This window comes from Crocuta crocuta, unplaced genomic scaffold (assembly GCF_008692635.1).
Source record: "Crocuta crocuta isolate KB4526 unplaced genomic scaffold, BGI_CrCroc_1.0 scaffold153, whole genome shotgun sequence".
NCBI classification, from domain to species: Eukaryota; Metazoa; Chordata; class Mammalia; order Carnivora; family Hyaenidae; genus Crocuta; species Crocuta crocuta.
In genome coordinates this window covers 4270125-4291005 of record NW_027529525.1, presented here as the reverse complement: position 1 = coordinate 4291005, position 20881 = coordinate 4270125, and the positions used below count along the sequence as shown (strand labels likewise).

Genomic DNA, 20881 nt, shown 5'->3' with positions numbered 1-20881 from the left:
CTTTTGGGTTTTCTGGTTGTTTTTTTTTTTTTTTTTTTAATTTTTTAATGTTTTTTAAAATTTATTTCTAGGAGAGAGAGAGAGAGAGAGACAGCGTGAGCAGGGGAGGGTCAGAGAGAGAGGGAGTCATAGACTCTGAAACAGGCTCCAGGCTCTGAGCTGACAGTCAGCACAGAGTCCGACGCGGGGCTTCAACCCACGAACCGCGAGATCATGACCCAAGCGAAAGTCGGATGCTTAACCGACTAAGCCACCCAGGCGCCCTTGGTTTCTAGAGTTCTGTGGAGCTGTTTTTGAGTCTTCAAGTGTATGTTGCTACCACATAATTTAACCACAGCATTGTTTGATATCTGTTGGTGATCTCAGGCATTTCTGACAGAAGTGCTTGTTGACTAATCATGTATTTGGTTAAAGGGCTTCCTTTAGTGGTAGTTTCTCCTATGTTTAATACTATTTGTTTTGTGATTATGTTTGAAATCTGACCAAGAATTGACACAGTTATCTCTTTAAAATTTATCCTTATGTCTACTTTTTCACCTTCTAGTAAAGTTTTATAAATTAGAATAATTATCTGAAGAGACTAGGAAAGGAACATTAGAGTGGAAATTTTCCCTATTCCCTCTAAAATGCTTTTATGAACTATTGCCAAGAAGTTCCTGTAGATATAATTTTGCCTTGTATACTTTTAGGATAGATGGACCAGCCAGCTACTGGTCAAAATATTTTAGTTTTGACTAGGGAAGATAAATCCAAAGTAGTTAATAAAAACAAGGCTAAGTGTTTTCTACAGGTACCATATTTAGTGAATGGTTATTCTTCGTGGTTGCACTCACTTTTGAAGACATGGTCTTGTCAGATGCTGCTACTACCTTGTCTCTCTTGAATGACAATATGGAATTACAGAAGGTCAGGGGTGAGAGGCAGTCCAGTGATTCCCCTGGTTAATGTAAAGGCTCTTCCATCCAGCCTTAGGTTGTTTTGTTCTTTCTTTTGCTTTGAAGGCTGAGACAACACGCCCATCACTGGTACATTTTCATATTTTGTACATTTATCACAATATGTATGTTTTGCAGTCATACAGATATATTGATCCATAAATGATGGTATCACACACTGAATTAGAATACATCAATTCCAGTCAAGAGAGAGACCTGTGTGTTTCTCAATGTTTTTCTTCCATGTGACTGACCACTGTGAAGGTCTGAAGATGACTTTATACTGTTAATGGAGTCGCTTTGTTGTGATGTAATTTCAGTAGCTGCTCATGGCAGCTGTTAGTCGAAAGTACATTGAAAGCCAGCCGGTTTAGATAGCACAGTGGTGAGGATCAGCAGAGTACGGTGAAACTGGGACTCAGTTATGGCAACATGAGACCATGCTAGCTAACTCTCAGATGTGTTTCATCTGACACTTTTCCTTCTCCATCTCTTTCCTGCCTTACTCCATTTGAGAAAGTCCACTTTTTTCAAGGAGTGAATTTGTAGGTCTTGATAGAAGAACAGACTTGGGGCTTCTTGATTAGCTTAGTCTTTTTCAGTTTTTTTGCGACCATCAGATTATTGGAGTTAATGTTGATGTATTCCTCAAACTTCATTTGTTTCTTTCACAGATATCAAAAGAGCAGAGGAGATATATTGTACTAAACAGCCGTTAAGAAAATGATGTTTGGGGATGCCTGGGTGGCTCAGTCAGCTAATAAGTCTCCAACTTTGGCTCAGGTCATGATCTCACAGTTTATGAGTTTGAGCCCCACGTCAGGCTCTGTGCTGAAAGCTCAGGCCTGGAGCCTGCTTCAGATTCTGTGTCTCCCTCTCTCTGCCTCTCCTCACTTGTTCTCTCTCTCTGTCTCTCTCAAAAATAAAGTAAACATTAGAAAAATAAAAAAGAAAGTGATGTTTCGGGCCTTGGGAAGTTGATAGAATTCCCTGGACTACAACCAGAAAAAGCTCTCAAAATCTTGATTGCCAGTCGAATGCAGGGTAATGTGAACTCAGTGAGCTTTTGTCCATGATTGAAAAATTCCTGGATCTGTCCCCAGTAGCAGACCCTCTCCACTTCTGCTTATTGTGGCTCTACCACTAGGAGGCTGCTTTCCTAGGTACAGGCTTTCCTCACCCAAAGAGTACTTTATCCCTTAGACATTCCATAGACCATTGAAAACAGAAATGAAGATGCCAGTGAGGGAAAGTCAGAAACCACTGCAAGTCCTAGGCACTTCCTAATTCCCACTGACAATTCTTGCATGTGTTTTGTAATAGTTTATGGTTGATATATGGGTAGAAAATTGATACTGAGAGATCCAGCTACTCTCAGAATAGTAGTAGTGACTCAGAGAGAGGAGAGAATTGTTGGGCTATAAAATGAGCAGATTGTCTTTTCAGTGTCTTTTTCTATTCCATCAAAGTGACAGCTCGCTCCATCTTCATCAAACGTTAAATTAAATGTCTAATTTATCATGGTACCTCTGATGTTCAAACTTATATTTGTTGCTGTAATTCTTAACAAGTTGTGAGAGTACATACTTTCATTTGGACAGATGGTACTTTTGACACAGCTGTTATAATCCTGCTAGGCTGATTGGACATCAAAATTTTATATTCACACTATTACCTTAATTGTAGAGAGATTCTAGGGTGGCTGTGGAAAGTCGTCTGACATGTGTTCTCCTTCTTTGTACTGCCAGGGTTCTAAATATTTATCAGTCATTATTTATTTATACTCTGTAATGCCATACTTTATTGGTGAATGTTCCACTTTTCAGAGGACATTAGGTAGGCTCTCTTCAGTATCTAAGAGAAATATGATCATATCCCTGTCAACCTGTCAGTGAACTTCAAATCATAGTTTATGATCTTCAGATTAATAAAAGCAAATCTCCCTCATCCAGAAAATTAAAATGACATGAAAATGCATCTAGGACACAACATTTTAATGTTTGTTTATTTTTGAGAGAGAGAGAGAGAGAGCAGGGGAGGGGCAGAGAGAGAGGGAGACACAGAATCTGAAGCAGGCTCCAGGCTCTGAGCTGTCAGCACAGAGCCCAATGGGAGGCTTGAACCCACAAACTGTGACCTGAGCTGAAGTTGCATGCTTAAACCCAGGTAGGGCACAACATTTTAAACTCAAAATACTCATTTTTTGAGACTTGGTTATGTCACATTATTTAGATTTTAAATTTGTGATCAGTTTGATAGACTTGAGTTAGCTTTACATTCTGAATAAAAAAAATATTAACCAAAGAAAAGTAAATTTTTTTAAAAGTAAAATTTTAAGAGATTTAGATGTACTTAATCTTTGAGGTATTCTATCACACTGTTTTAGAATCACTAAATGCCGCTTTGGATCCATTCATTAAATCAGGGCACAGTTACCTATATTTTTAATAGCAGCAATAAAGTATGTTTTTATAATATGGAATAATCCAGTCCTTTCATTTTCCTGCTCATTTAATCTGAACAATATTTCAGTAATATTTCAGTATATTGAGACAAAATCAAGACTTTGCTAACAGCTTTCTAGATTATTGTGGGAATCATAGCTCTGATTTCTAGGGTCTCATTTAAAGTACACTTTAGTTATACATGAAGATCTGCCACTGAGAATTTAGAAACAGCAAAGTGAGCACATAGTTACACGGAGTGTGTTATCTCCTGCAAATGGAAAGTAGCTTCCTCGAGTTGTGGTTATTTTCCCTAAATTCTTTTTTTAAGGAAGTCAAAACCCTCACCTAAAAAGAAACAAGTTACCTAACCAGGAAGATAGAAAATGAAATTTGATTCTTTTTGACATTTTTTATTGCCAGTTACTGAACAAAGGCCCTCTTTAAGGAAGTCCTTTGTTCAGGAGTTCTTTGCTTTTGAATAGGAGCCATCTAATATATTAAACATTTTTCAGCAAGTGCAGCAGTGAAGCGCCAGTTTCTGTTTTCAGCTCCTCATGTAGTAAAACCAGTTCAGTCAGCAAGTATTGTAGGAAATGCCCCAGCATATGTGTTAGATACCAGAGAAAATACAGACATACCAGACATACACAACCGACTCCTGGTTTGAATACATTTAACTCTAACTAGGTGAGGGAGCATTTTAAGGAACAGATACAAGTGGGTGAAAATGAATATTATGTGTTGTTAAGATTCTAACTAGATTAGTTGGACTAGAGGGATGAGTCATCCAAAAAAAAAAAAAAGCAATTCCAGAACACATTAAGGAATGCCTTCTTAAGGGTGAGGCACTGAGAAAGAATGTGTGTGGAAGGAAGAGATGGTTTGGTGAAGTAAAGGCAGGGAACTTGGTTTTACACTTGCTTGTGGAGTTAGACCAAGCAGAGGTGGAGGGGCCCTGCTCTGGAAATAGCTGCAGGAAGCGCAAGGGTGGAGCTCTGTGAGGGGATGGGAGCAGAGGGCTGAGTCAAAGGCTTGAGAATAGCACCCCACAGAGGCGCCGTGTTGAGAAGGAGCTGCTGCTAGCAAGGATGCCTGCAGTTTGGGGACAAGCAGACACAGAGGGACCCCTTCCAAATTTCCACCTAACTTTGGCCTCTAATCTATCTGCTTCACCATTCTCTTACAATTCTTCACCCTTCCCATTCCTGTTTTCTCTTCAGGGTCCTGTCATCCCTTCAGTTCCCGTTGCCCTCAGGAGCACACCATGGTCAGGGAAGACCTGCGAACCTCCCCCTCCCCTCCGTTAGTTGAGGGAGGAGTCCTAAGAGAAACATAGGGGAGAAGGAACATGCAAAGGCCTATAAAACCCATGCTAGAGTCCCCTACTGTGTTACTTACCCACAGAACTTTTCCTCCAATCCTTTAAATTGATGATCTTTATTTTTTTATACATACTATGTTAGGTTGATTAAAAGTATGCTTTTCAGTTAATTTGAGACACACAAGTTGATTTGAATGCTAAAATTTGCTGGTACTTCCAAACAAATGCTTGGAAGAAATTAGCAAGTTGGAGAATTTGCTGTAACTTTTAACAATGTAATGTATTATTTATCTGATGAATAGCATTTGCTTAGTTAAGTGTGTCACCTGCTTGAATTTCCTTCTGGAAATTTGAGAGTGAGAGCAAGGGAGACAGACACACTGAAGCCAGTCAGGAAGACATTTTCAAAGTGCGACATTTCTGCTGTGCAATTTAGTTTTTAAGTTTTCAAACAGAAAACACTACCTTTTCATCTGACTGAGACATGCCATTTAAAGTTTACACATGAAATAGGAGCATATGTAACAGAAGCTAGGCATAAGAGATACCCCTTCTGAATCAGTCCCATTGGGTGTTTAAAAAATCATGAATAAAGCATATTTTAGTCATAAAAGTGGGTAGCTTTCAAGCCAACAGAAATGGCATAGTATGAATTATATCATAATTTTAAAATCTGTTATGATACAGCTTATGTGGAAAGAACTTTTTCTGGTTGCTTATTGCAGGTTTGAAGACAGTTCTATGTTGTTATATATGTATTTGTATGCTTCCGTGCCTTGAGGTGACCAGACCAGAATCACAGAAAGCACTGTGAATTTTAATGATAGGTTTTATTTAAAAATGTATAAAATAGACATAATTGCCCAGGTGCTTTCTGGATATCATGTTTGGAATACTGAACCAGGTTCTTGGTTTTGCAATTGTTTGCACTTCAGATAATGAAATGCACTTTTTTAAAAGCAAAATTTTTAAACAGATTATTAGACAAATGATATCTCAGAATTGAGGTATGGTTCTGCAAAAGGTAATTCAAGCTAATATTGAAAGAATCTAGTTTAATTAACACACATAAGTTGGCAACACAATGCACAGGCATAGCAAATGCACAGCAGTGGGAGAGATTGGTGGAATAATTGGCATGGACGACCTTCCGATACAGCTCTGTAAGTATGTAGCTGTTTTCATCCTGGTCTAGAGTGACTAACAGGTGTATGTTTGTGCATGGTGACTAGCCTCTTTATTTATGTGGGTTTTGTGTCCACCTTTCTTTAAGTTTCTGAATTAGAATGCGGGACCACCCAGCTAGCTAGATTGTAATCTGGAGAGATCCATGAGTGGTAGAGAGGGGGTGTCTCCAAAATCACACCACAAAGCTATGAAGTCACTGCAGTTCTGAGCCTGTCCTCAGTTTGGTGGTTCTAAGAATTAGGACTAATATAGAAAGCAGAGTGCTAGGTTACTAATTCATGATTGCTAAAATGTCCATGTTTCCCAGATAGGCTTCTTTCTCCCTTTTGGCCATCAGAGTAGCTGTTGGAGTGGTGAAACTAGAGTCCTGTGAAGAAGTGGTTTCAAGAGAGAATTCATTTCAGGACCATCTCTGTCCTTTATAGAGAAGATCTCTCTCTCTCCCTCTCTCTCTCTCTTTTTTTTTTTTTTCTTTTTTTTACTTCCTCAGACAGAGCCAGAATCTAGGTTTTCCTTTCCTCTCTTTCATATCGACTCTTCTCCAGTTCTGATGGTAATTACACACGATGGATCATAATCACATTCTGATTTTGGTCTGGATGTTATGATCTTTTCCTTGATTATTTTATAAAGTTCTTTAAGAAAACACATTTACTGATTTTTAGTTTATTTCCACCCATATCAAATCTTCCCTGATTTTAGTGGTTTTTCTAAACTTTTTCTCCTGGGAGCAGCCCTATTTTCTTTCTCTCTGGATTTCAAGGAGATGCCCTGTTGCTTCTGAATGTGCCCTTGGAAGATATGGAAGCCTAGAAGGTAGTGAGGATTACTTTATGGTCTTCTTAAACAGACCATCTGAACAAGTGAAGGACAGGGTTTCTAGAATTATATTTATCATTGTGTCCCCAGGACCTGGCCCATGAAGGAAAGAAGAATTGTTTTCTCTTATAGGTTCTGCATGGCATGGTCTTTTTTTAAAGTTTGTTTTTGAGAGAGAAAGCAGGCATGTGAGCATGGGCAGGGCAGGGAGAGAAGGGGCTAGAAGATCCAAAGCGGGTTCTGTGCTGACAGCAGAGAGCCTAATGTGGGACTGGAACTCACGAACCATGAGATCATTACCTGAGCTGAAATCAAGAGTCAGACGCCTAACTGACTGAGCCACCCATGTGTTCCTGCATGGCATGTTCTTTTTGAAGTTGTTTTAAGAGAAGTTGCTCCATTCCCCACAGTTGCTTTCTAGCTCTTCACTGGGCCTTGAGATGCTTTATCGCTACTCCAAGTGGACACCATCTAGCTTTTCCTCTCTTCTACTTCTCCTTATCCATGATATCTTACTACAGGTCATGTTCCCACTTTTTCTGGGGCAGAGGCACCTGACTCAGTCAAACTCTTTCCACAACTTTCACCATCATATGAGGCAATCCATCACTCTCCTGCCCTCACTGGTTCCTTCATCTTCTCATGTTCAGAGGTTTCTCCCTCTTTTTCTAGTCTTGCTCCTCCTCCCCACCTCAAAGTTAGACCATTGGCATTCTCTGCACACAGCACATTGCAGTGTTTCTGTCTTTGCAGTAAGTGTCATCTTTCCTGATGGCCCTCCTACTGTGGTATGTTTGATGCATCTTTACTGTTGTATTTGTCACCTTGTTTTTATTCCATTCTTTCATGGACTGTGAGCTCCTTTAGCATCTTGATGGTTATAAAACCTACATTACCTACCATATAAACGTTACTTCACTGAAAACACTATACTGTCATTCTTTCCCTCAGTTCATTTCATTCTTACACTGCACAAACTGTTGAACACCTACTATGTGTCTGGCATTTGTATTGGTGCTGAGAATATGGCGGTGATCCAGATGGCAGTAGCCCCTGCTCTCACTGAACCTAGGTATGTGGTTGAGGGACACAGAACAGTGGACTGGAAATTACAGTATGGTACACAGAAGCTCCTTCTGTAATCAACAAAATTCTAGAATCTTTGGTATTTTTTCTTTTGCTTTCTTTCAAAAGCTGTTTGGAGGTGTTAAGTGTGAAAATGTGTTTGTCTTCTTGAAAACAAAATATGACATTAAACATAATCTAAACTGAATAATTGAGACTGAAAGGTAACCATCAGTTTTCTAACTTCAACTTGCTGAAGACAAGGACAGGTACAGTTGTTAATCTCTGGAACTTTATTTTTGATGCCTAGAATTTTCCCTTTTATGCTAAGGAGCTACTTAAGAAATTGGAAATCATTAGATGCATCATTGCTTAAATTAGCATTATTAAGAGTGATTTTAGGGGCACCTGGGTGGCTCAGTCAGTTGAGAATTGGACTCTTGATTTTGGCTCAGGCCATGGTCTTACAGTTCATGAAATCAAGCCCTACTTCAGGCTCTGTGCTGAGAGCACAGCAGAGCCTGTCTGAGACTCTCTCTCTCTCTCTCTCTCTGTCTCTCTGCCCCGCCCCCTCCTCTCTCAGAATAAACTTTTTAAAGTGATTTTAAACATGTATAAACTCAGTGTTTTTGTTGATACTCTAATTAGAAAATGTTAACTTTTCTTTTTCACCTGTGCTTTCAGTAAGGCATTTTATAGATTAACATCTGCCCAAACTGGACATATTTTAAGGAAACTGTTATATCCCAGATGGAGAGTTGATCTCTCCAACCAAAGCACCAGTATGCATTATATATACCTACTCTCTTTTCTACATGAGTGTTCATTCGTAGAACATGAAAAATATAATTAAAACTCACACCTGGCCTGGACAGGCTGGGTTCTTCTGGAAAGTCATTTATTCCTTCACTTAAAAATTAAGTTTTCCAAGAAACTGGTTCCCAACTTACAGCCAAAACACAATTTCATGCTTAATTTTGTTGGCAGGAATCTTTACTAAAAAGAGCTTAAATTTTTCTTTCCCATTTTCTTAAAAGTACTTAATTAATGTTTTTCTTTTGATAAACTGATGTCCCTGGAAAAGCTGGGGAGAACTGAATTTTAAATGTAAAGGATGGAGCAGTTCCTCTTTCTAGCTATATTTGTTAATTAATAATAATGATTATTATATTGTGTAATATCTTAAAGTATGTTCTTCACAGTGTTACTAGGTGACACAAAGAGTAGGGGTCAAGTAAGTGTGTAAGATACTAAGATGAGATTAAACAGGTTCATTTACTTTAAGATTTTTCAAAGTCTTTAAAATGGTCTATGCTACTGCTTCTCAAACTTGAAGGTGTGTAGGAAACACTAGGGATCTTATTCACATGAAGATTCTGACTTAGTAGGTCTGGGGTGGGCCTTGAGATTCTGCATTTCTTACAAGCTCTAAAGTGCTGCCAGTATAACTGGTCCACAGATCACACTTGAGAAAACAACATTTTTAGGGATCTTCAAGAGGAACCATGTTCTATAGTATTCCCCAGACTTTTTAATCATAGGAACCTTCTTTTTGACATACTAGGAGTCATCTATGGAGCACACTTTGAGAATTTTAAATTTTAAATGGAATCTTTCAAATTATAAGTGAATGCATAATTTAAAGTAAAGTCTAATGTAGAACTTCTAAGAAATCTAATACAGAACTAGGTTATTCTCAGCTAGACAGCTTAGTATAAATTCCAAGACACTGAAAAATCATTTAGCTAATCCATGTAAAAAGAAAAATAAATATAATGAACTAAAAAGACAACCACTGTATAAGACAGCAGATTGTTACTAGGCTGTATACTTTTTATTTTTAATAGACCTTATAAATATTATTAAATGCCCAAGTCCTTAATTAAACAATTTTGCATTATTTTTATTACCTCTAGTAATTCACTTCTAAATTACAGTATTTCTAAATCCCCATATGTGCTGTGTTACTGATTTCATTAGTTTTTAATCTTTGTTAACACTAGCTTTTGATAGGAAAAACTAATGATAAAAGCAAATCTTTTATTTAAACAGCTTGAGATTTGATATGGCTTACCATATTCTTAACTGCAAATGAGCGGAAGCAATAGTCTAGGGAGGTTTTTGAGAAATCTATTGAACCTAAAGCAAATGCTTAAATGCAAAAGCTTAATAAAATTAATTAATACATTATAGGTGGGCTTTCCCCCAGATAGGTCCTTCTGCCACACCTGGAATAGTGTTGCCATTTATACATGCATTTTGAAACACGTCTTTGAGCACCTGCCTTCTGTGTTTGAGTTCTTAGTGCCTCGTTTAGCTCAAACTGCGTTGTATTGTAGTTGCCTTTTTTCTTTTTTGTCTTCCCTTTTAGACTGTAAATTGGGTTGGAGGTCAGGGTATTATATGTCATCATACTCTCAGCATCTAGTTTATAGTTTATACGTAATAAGTGGAAGATCACTAATGCATTAAATAAATTATATCCTTATAAGATAATTCAGTATTTAAAGTTTAATGTTTTAATCTTATGATACTTAAAAATATGTTAATTTTCTTCCTTATCCTCATTTCCTGTTTTGATGATTGTATTAGTGTTACATCATGTAGCAAGTCATCTTAAATCTCAGTGGCTCAAACAACGGTTTTTTAAATTTCTCACAACTCTAAGTTGGTAAAGAGGTTCTTCTGCTGGTCTTGCCTGGACTCACTTAGCTGGCTGCAGTAAGCTGATGAGTTGGTCAGGGTGGGACTTTCTAAGATGGCCTGTCTTATATGTTCCGAGATACTGCCCAGAGTGGCTGGGAGTGCTGGGCCTCTGACTCCACAGTATCTTTTTAATTCTGTGCTCTTCACAACATGGTGGTATCGAGGCTCCAGATGAAGAAGCTACAGGGCCTTTAAAACTTAGCCTCAAACCTTGCGCAAGATCCACACTGGCCACACTGTGAGTCACAGGAGGCCAGCTCCACATTCAAGGGGCAGCAGTGGGGTCTGCCTCTTCTGGATAGGAGTAGCAAAGGCATGCTCACCCAGAATTACCCTGCATGTATTTCTTCTCACTAGGTTAAGTAAGAATGTCTGTACAATTTTATTTTCCTCAGCTTTTCATCCTTCTCTTGCTGATATCATGGGGAGTATATTTAGACTTTAATCTTTAGTTGTTGGAATTACTTGCTAGAAGTAATTGTTTATGTTGTGTCCTAATCCTTATATAATACGTTATTTGGTTCCAGAACTTTCTTTAAAGATTGTTGAAGCCAAACTCTCTTGTGTTCCGGTATGTCCTAACGTGTTCTTATTTTGTGTTCATATTTGAATCATAGTTTTTGGTCAGTACCAGAAGCTATTGTTATATCCACTATAGTTCATAAGGGCTCTGATGCCAAATGGGCTTTTATTCATTATTAAGTGGTTTTTCCTCCCTGGTAACATTTACAATCTTTTCTTTATCCTTGGAACCTGGACATTTCAATGGATTTGGTCTACATGTAGTTCATTTCATTCATTTTGTTCACTTATTGGCCTATTTTAAATGATTAGTTTCAGCTCTGACAAATTTTCATTGCTATTTCCTTTAGTATTTTTCCTCCTTTTTTTTCTCTTCCTAGTACTCTTACTAGTAAATAAATGTAACCCTGGACTAGTCTATAGTTTCCAAACTTCTTTTAACTTCTTCATCTATTTTTCCTATCTTTTTTTAAGTTTCTGAATTATTATTTTTTCTTAGTTTCTGAATTATTTATATCATTCTTATGAAATACTCTTTTTTAAAAGTTATCTTTATACCCATGTGGGACTTGAACTCACAACCCCATGATCAGGAGGTGCATGCTCTACTGGCTGAACCAGCCAGGCTCCCCTCTTATAAAATACTCTTTTTGAAAAAAACATTATTCTGATATTTATTCTACTGACTGAGATTTTTATTTTTATCCTATAACTTTTTAAAAAAATTTAATGTTTGTTTATTTTTGAGAGAGAATATGAGTCGGGGAGGGACAGAGAGAGACAGAGACACAGAATCTGAGGCAGGCTCCAGGCTCTCAGCACAGAGCCCCATGAGGTGCTCGGACCCATGAACCACAAGATCATATCTGAGCCGAAGTCTTGTTAACCAACTGAGCCACCCAGGTGCCCCTGTCTTATAACTTTTTATTTTAAGGTCACTGGCTGTTTCTCCTTCATGCTTACAACTTTCGGTATAAAAACAACTTCATTCACTGTTACTCTGACATATGCCACTTTACTTTTCCTGTTTAGGGAATTGATTCCTTCTGGACGTCAGTAGCTGACCGAGGCCCTGCTCTGTCTGGATCACTCCTTTGCCTGTGGCAGCTGTTGAAGCATGTCCAGGAAGAGGGCAGACCAGCCAGCTGCACTGGCTCTACCCTTGATCATCTATCTGATCTTGAGCCTGACCCTAGAGCCTAGCATCTGCTGTCTAGTACTCTGAGCCTGCAGCTCTCTCCATCCACCCCCAACCTCTCCCACCCCACCCCTCCTGCCCCACAACCTGCTTTCAAAGCAGGCCCTCTCCTGTTTGCTGTGGTTCCCTCGGGTATTTTGCCATAGGCTTACAGTCATTATTTTTGTGACTTTTTAGCACACTCATAACATTTTTTAAATTTCTAGACTAATTTTCTTTAAAAAATGGCTTTTCTGTCATTTCATGGTGTTTTGAGTTGGAAGAGTGGCCATGTATGCTCATTGTGCCTCTTGTCCAGCCATTACCCCTCAGCTTTAATTACATTCTTACCCTTTTGATTATCCTGATCCTATCTTTTTTTTTCCTCCTGTTAACATTCCAGGCTTGTCCTTTTTACTTACCTGTATGAATTTTTATATGTTTTATTTATTTTGAGAGAGACTGTGTGAGTGTGCACATGAGCAGGGGAGGGGCAGAGAGAATCCCAAGCAGCCTCCATGTTGTGAGCATGGAGTCCAGCGAGGGCTCCATCTCTCAAACCCTGAGATCATGACCTGAGCCGAAATCAGGAGTCAGACGCTTAACCCACTCAGCCACCCAGGCATCCCTCTTTATCTGTATGTTATAACAGATCCCAAATCCTGCAAGGTGAGCCTGTAGGGCTTTCCAAAAAGAGACTTGCATTTCTCCTTCTTAGCTGTTCATAACAAGTAATATCTTTTTTGGTTTTAGGGCACCTGGGTGGCTCAGTCAGTTAAGCGTCCGACTCTTGATTTCGGCTCAGATATGGTCCCACAGTTTGTGAAGTCAACCCTGGCATTGGGCTGTGCACTGACAGTACAGAACCTACTTGCGATTCTCTCTCCCTTACCCTATGCTCCTCACTTGTTCTAGAAAGAGAGAGAGTGTGTGTGCTTGAACAGGTACTCTCTAAATAAATAAACAAACATTTAAAAACATTTTTGGGAGCACCTGGGTGGCTCAGTCAGTTAAGTGTCCGACTTCGGCTCAGGTCATGATCTCATGGTTCGTAGGTTCTAGCTCCACGTCGGGCTCTGTGCTGACAGCTAGCTCAGAGACTGGAGTCTGCCTCTGATTCTGTGTCTCCCTCTCTCTCTGATCCTTCCCTTTTCACGCTGCCTCTCTCTCAGAAGTAAATGAAACATTAAAAAAAATTTTTTTAAAAGCTTTTTTGGTTTTATTAACAGATTTTCAGTGTTTACCTGTGTTACAGGGACTTTATCCATACTCTTCACAGTCTAGGGAGCATCATTTGCATAGAACACAATGTAAACTGCTGCCATTGAGGTGTGAGCAATCTTGACCCTTATGTTATATGTTAACTATTTTTTATTTTCAGAAATTATTAGTGAATGATATATGAGGTTTCAGGCATTTTATTTTGTAATGTAAGGCCCTTTTTTGTATTGAAATAATTATATTTAGTGGAGTTTTATAATCAGAAGTATAGCAGTTCTCTACTTCTTTGTCTTTTTTTTTTTTTAAATGTTTTTATTTCTAGGAGGGAGGGAGAGAGAGAGAGAGAGAGAGGGAGAGGGAGAGGGAGAGGGAGAGAGACAGCGTGAGCAGGGGAGGGTCAGAGAGAGAGGGAGTCACAGATTGAAACAGGCTCCAGGCTCTGAGCTGGCAGTCAGCACAGACCCCGACGCGGGGCTCGAACTCATGAACCACGAGATCATGACCTAAGCGAAAGTCGGACGCTTAACCGACTAAGCCACCCAGGCGCCCCTCTACTTCTTTAGTCTTTAAGCTATTAAACACTAATGCATTCTATTTATAAATACTCTATATTTTTCTATTTATAGATCATATGTAATAAGAATTTATCATATGTTTTACTATATTTTTTTTCTTTTTCATGAAAAAACTATAGAAGAGCACATAAAATATATATACAATTTAGAAACATTAAAAGGGGTGGCTGGTGGCTCAGTCAGTTAAGCATCTGACTTCAGCTCAGGTCATGATCTTGCAGTTTGTGAGTTTGAGCCCCATGTTGGGTTCTGTGCTAATAGCTCAGAACCTGGAGCCTGCTTCAGATTCTGTGTCTTCCTCTCTCTCTGCCCCTCTCCTGCTTGTGCTGTCTTCTCTGTCTCTCAAAAATAAATAAATGTTAAAAAATTAAAAAATATATTAAAAAGCACATATATCTATGGGTGCCTGGGTGGCTAAGTTGGTTAAGCATCAGACTCTTCACTTCGGCTCAGGTCATGATCTCACAGTGTGTGGGTTTGAGTCCTACATTGGGCTCTGCACTGACAGCACGAAGTCTGCTTGGGATCTTTCTCTCTCTCCCTCTGTCTCTGGCTCTCCCCCACTTCTTCTCTCTCCCTCTCTCTTGCTCTCTAAACAAACAAACAAATATTTTAGAAACTTAAAAATGTAAACATATCCATTAGTAATTCCCCATAGCAGTCTAGCTCTCCAAAAGTTTTTAATGTGCCCCTCTAAAATTACAGCCTGCCCCTTCTTTGCAGAAGTAACCACTCCTTTTACTTTGATAGTCATTTCCTTGGTACCTACAAATGCATCCCTAGTAAACAATTTTATCTTACCTATTTTTTAAACTTTACATGAATGGAATTATACTGTTTTTATTCTTTTGTGACTTCTTTTATTCAACACTATGCTTGTGAGAGTCATTCTTAATATAGAGTTGTCATTCATTTGTTGTATGGGGCTATAAGTAAAATATAATGCATGACTATACCAAAATATATTTACCCATTTCACTGTTAATTGTCATTTGGGTTGTTTGTGATTCATAGCCTCCACAGAGTGCTGCCATGCCACTTAATACAGTTCTCAAGGAGCTTGTGCAAGAATGTCTCTGTATAATCAGGAATGGAATTACTGGACTGTGGAATATATGTATCAGTAGCTTGACTAGAGAGATGCCATAATGCATTCCCAAGTGATGGTCAGTACATACTGATCAGTAGCCTGTGTTACTTACCAGTGTTCTACATCTTTGCCAACATTTGATATTGATAAATGTTTTGTCATTCTGGGGGTTGTGCATTGGTCTCTCATTGTAGTATGAATTTACTTTTTTTTTAGTTACTAATGAGGTTGAGCACCTCATTTTTGGCCATCCAGATTTCCTCCTTTCAGAAAGGCCTGTTTACCCTTTTTGCATTTTTTTAAATGTCAGGTTATCTTTCACTGATCTTTTGATTGTAAAATTAAATCTGTAAGTCAAAACACTCAACTGCTATACATAGTTTATTCTCCTAAATTACTATGCTGTTTGTCATATATCTCCCTTCTAAACAAATTCTTGCCAAGAAGTTTAAATTTTTTGGATAACTGTCTGATGAGAAGTTTAGTATGTAACTAACTATCTGTAAGCTTCCTAAGGAGTTGCAGATTTTAGTAATGCTTCTTACTTCCAGGATATTTTAATACTCTTAACTGTGAAAAGTTCATCTAGTACTCCTTTTAGAATTCTAGAATAGATTCCATATGGTTCTGAAGGTGTTTAACTTCTCAGGCATATTCCTGATTCCCCAGTACTTCATTCTTCCAGTTTTGTTGTAAGTGAAGCAAAGAAACTTGTCTACTACATAGGATACTCAGTAATTTATTCTGTTTTTACTGTTACAGTATTTTGTTCATCTAGCTTATTCAAAGATGTTTATTATCCCATATTATTAATATCTTAATTTAAATCAAATTTAAATATCCAGGCTTATTTTCTGTCCTTTATTATTTTTCTTCACCTGCTCTTAGGCATTATTATTTTATCCTATCAATTTTGAAATGGTTGTCGTCAATCATCATAACATTTTGTGAGTGTTCAAAATGAAGTCATCAGATATGTTATGGTCAAAAATACTAATGCAAAAGAGGAGAGGGGAAAAATATGTAGACTCCAATATATATCACTGGATAAGATGAAACAAAGTATACATAGTATACTCTGGCTAAAATTTACCAGTAAGGAGAGTAGAAATGAGTAAATGGAGGAAAATACAGGATCTAATTGATCTTCTATCCCAGAGAGGTTTAGCACAGAGATGATTTTGTGGATTAGTATTATCTGTGATATAAGGGATTATAGATATTGAGTTATGGATTGTATCCATATATATTACATCCATAGCTGTACGTTACATCCTTATCCTGCTTCAAGGCTCAATACTCACACTTGAATGTATGTGGCCTGCAACCTTGAGCAGAAAAATTTCCCATAGCTCACTCCCGTAGTTCACTCTAAGATTGAGATACACACACGCACACAATTATACTATCAGTTTCACATGAAAACTTCTTTGTCTTCAATAAAGATTATAGTGAAAGCATATAGGCTGTCTTCCAGAAACTGTTTTTGCAAGGTGCAAAAGAATGCAGTTCAACAGAATAATAAAAATAGACCTGAGCAAAGAGGAAATTTAGTAAGTAAAGACTGGAATAAAATGAGAAGACACCTGTAAGAGTTGGCCAGAAACTCATCTCTGAGCTTTGTGCAACCAGCCAGAGAAACAACACTAAGATTTTCGGTGTCCATCATTCCATCAGAAAAAGCACAATTTCTTGCCCTCCAGATGCCTTTTTACAGATAGCTGTGATATGATAGACAACATTCTGAAATCTGAGGAACACTCAAATCAGTTCAGATGTGGTTGTCTTATCTTAGTGTCTGCCTCAAGATTCAGAGAGGCAGAATTGTTTCCTATTTCTAATATATGCCTAGGGCAGGATCCCTTCTATACCATTCCTGCTGCTTGATGATCTGAACTGTGATTAATGACCTCTCATGAGAGGGACTGTACCAGCTTTAGAGGCAATGGATTCTTGAAATTTTGGACCCTTGACTGTATGTTTTAAAAGGAAACACCTTCTTGAGCTTGCCCTCATGGCTCCAGCCTTTAATTTTGAATAAAAATAATAACACCATTAGCCAAGTTTGATTCAAAGTATAAAGACAGTAATGAAAGACAAATAGGAGTTTGTTACAAAACCGTTAGTTATCTAGTTCTTAGGGTCATAAACTGAAAGCGTCTAACCTTGTTTGTCCATAGGAGTCCTTCAGAGGTTTATAGACATCTGCTTGACTGCATAGTTCTTCTCTTCTTGCGGTCATACTTTTTCTTTTTGTTCCATTGCTGATCTTCCTGTCTCATCCTTCCCCCACTCCTGCACCTCCCCCCCACCATTAAGGTCTGAGTTCATAATGAGCAGGAGCTGTCATTCATTTTGTCCCTATTCCTGTGGCTTGAAAAAGTGACTGAATCCCTTCACCATCCTACACATAGTCTCCTGAACAGATAAATTTGTGTCCATTCCTGTAAATGTGCCATCTGTAACTGGATGTGGACATGTCCCAAGGAGCCTGAAGGAGAGATGTGCACTCATGTGTCTCCTTCTTCTTGTCATCTTGGTACTGACCTCAGTACAGCATAAGATCACCTTGGCTTCGGAACAGCTTTGTCTCATGCATGGTTCACTCATCCTGCTCTTGAACCTAAGTCTTGAGCCTAAATCATTTCCCCAATGTGTTGCTGAGGTAACCTTATATAAGGCCCCACATTTATTCCTATTGTTTCTGTGTCATACAGGAAGCTCATTACTACAGTATGACAGTGTTTTTGTATTTTAATTTTATCATATAGATTATTTCAGTATTCATAGTGATTGAAGAATTTGAGCATGCCTTGTGTGTTATCTTTACATTATAGCTAATGTTTTTGGTTAGGATTGGGTCAAGATCAAAGTTCTCTGGCATTGTATTAGAAAGCTTTATAGGATGATATGTTTCCTTTAGCCATTTACAGACTTGAGAGAGTCAGCAGTTGCCCTGTGCCAGCCCCATTTCTGTGCTGATTATAATATCATGGGGGACTTCTAATACACATGCCTCACTGGAGTCTAGACACACTGCATTTCCATGGTTACGCTGCCACAGACAGAAATTAGAACAGCTTAACATGACTTTTCTTTGGTGGGCCCCTTTTTGGTTCTCACAGATCATTTCTTGGATAAAATCCTTTTAAGAATCTCACCTAAGATCTATGTCTAGCTCTCTAGTTTATAATGTGAAGAGAGTCTACTTTCTTCTTTTCAAAAACAGCAATGGCATTTTCCTGCTTCCAGTTTTCTGTCACCTCTCCCATTCTCTGGTTCTCCAGAGAGCCTCACAACAGTTCCGTTTTCTCCGGTCCCTAGAATGTGATTGTCCAGATCAGGCGAGCTGAGATCATTGAAGGAAGCATGAGCCCTAATTTCTCCCAGTCTCTTTGTCATATAATTACTCATTGGTGTTTTTTTTTCTTTTCTTTGCTGATGGGAAGAAGTAATATCATTCTGTGACTCTAAGTTTGATTCCTACAACTCCTTACATTGTCATGAGAACTACAAGAAAGTGAACAGAAGACCATATTAGGTTTAGAACTTGTCAGTGCTGTGGCATCCTTCCTCTGTCCAGTGTTGGTTGTGGTATTTGGAAACTGTTCCAGAGATGAGGGGCAGAGAAGTGTCTCACCCTCAGTTATGTGTGGGCACCGTGGTTGTCATTCTTCAGGACAGCAGTGTTAGCGGTGGCTTGCAATGCCTTCCAGACTTGAGGAATCTGAGAATAAAAAAACAACATCCCTGCCTAGGAAAATGTCTCTTGCTGAGTACTAGTTTCTTCTACGAATTTATTAGCTCTTCACAGCATCTTCCTGTGGACTTTGGTGTTGTTATTCCATCACTTGCATCTAGCTATATTTGGCCTTGATCTGATTCATATTTTGCTGCCTCAGCTGGGTGATGAGGCACTAATGGTCAATAACCCTGCCTTATGCCTGTATCCCCTTATGTGGGCAGAGTGGTATTCGGAAAATGCTCATCTAATATTGCTTCTGGACAGTCAGAATCATCAAAATAAATATTGTGAAATTAAGTGTGGTACACTTACAGTAATGTAATAAAATAGCAGTAATATAATTCTATAACTTTTGGGGCACCTGGGTGGCTCATTCGGTTAAGGATCCAACTTTGGCTAAGGTTCGTGGGTTTGAGCCCCATGTCAGGCTCTGTGCTGACCACTTAGATCCTGGAGCCTGCTTCAGATTCTGTCACTCTTTCTGCTCTTCTCCTGTTCATGCTCTCTCTCTCAAAAATAAATTTAAAAAAAAATTCTGTATCTTTCAGTAAGGCTCCTCCTATTTATATAAACAATTAAAATTCCCCAGTGATGTTTCTTTTCTTTCCCCTTTTCTCAAATTCTCTTTGTTCATTGAATTTGTTTCTTTTTTCCTTACACATTGGTATTTCATGATATTTTTCTCTTGACATTTAAAATTTTTGATTCTTGGCATTATTTGTTTCACTGTTGCATAGTAACATTTTTGTTCTCTGCAACCATCTGCTTATTTTAAGGTGTGTAGTTTTTCAGTGGCATAGAATACTTTCATATCTTTACTTGCCTTAAATGTTAATCTGAGATCTTTTGTGTGGCATTTGTTTCTTCATAGACTTCATATCTTGTTTTTAGTGAGTACTTGGTAAATATAGAAATGGGCTGTTTTATTCAGTTGAAGATATCTTAAGCGTATTTTATAGTTCAGTGAGCCTACCACATATACTAAAAAATAAAGATTACCATAAAATCCTTCCATTGTGCTAAAGAAAGTATTAGTAAGCCCTTTTTTAATGAGGAAAGTGAGGCTCAACAAGGTGGTAACTTGTACAAGAGCATTTAGGTTTTGATCCTAGACCCACTTACTCTAAGACTGAAGGAATCTTCCGCTCATACTTGAGGAGGTCCTCCCACCTTGAAGGCGAGGCTCTACCCTGAGCCTTGGCCACCATAGAAATGAACGATAGAGAATTCACTTGCCAGAGCAGGCATGCAGACTCCTCAAGAAGCAGGTGTGCGAGAACATGCAGAGGCTCATCACATTCACTGCCCGTTTCTGCTTATTAATCTGACAACAATAAAACAACCACTGTTAGAAGCCTGGAACTTAAATCTACCTTCACTTAATGTAAAAGTCAGAAGAGTGAAGATGAGAGACAGAGAGAGGCTCAGGTGACACACATATCTTCCCTTGTCTTGCAGGTTATGATTTTAGACAGAAACAGCAAGCTGATATTGAAATTTGAGGGAAGGGGGGGGGAATCCCCAGATCATACTATGGAATTAAACATTGTGGAAGTTGATAAAAAAAAATTGAAATGTAACAGTAGTGTAATTTTGAGGAGAAATCTTTGAAGAATATCAAGAATACTTTTTATGGTATGAGACATCCATATATGATATACAGAGTAACACATTGAACAAATAAGGTCTCATGAGCATCATAGCACTTGGTGAGATTTGCTTAATGACTGGAATGAGACGTGGAAAACGTGGTCAGTCCTTCATTTACATATTCATTTATTCAGCAAACATGTATTGAATACCTATTACATATGTCAAGCACTAGGCTAGTCTCATGGTATGAGAGACTGCTGTGTAATTAAGTTATTTAATAAGGTATAGCATTTTAGGTGGGAATCTTTTCCCAGTCTTTTCCAAATTTATGAAAAGTCCATATCAGGTCAGGTAATTGGTCTGGCAAGCACACCACTCTCAGTGTGTTATCTAAGGAGAAGCACCCCATCTCTTGCCAAGAACTCATTCTTCTGTTGGAAGCTGTGAGTCTAAAAAATAGATCCTTTTTTTAAACAC

The 20881-nt window shown here is 38.4% G+C and overlaps 1 protein-coding gene across 1 annotated transcript in view; it reads left to right on the top strand.

Moving 5' to 3' along the window:
* Positions 1-20881, top strand: part of PKP4 (plakophilin 4) — a 239164-nt gene that overhangs the window by 53561 nt on the left and 164722 nt on the right. The gene's annotated exons all lie outside the window — the stretch shown is intronic.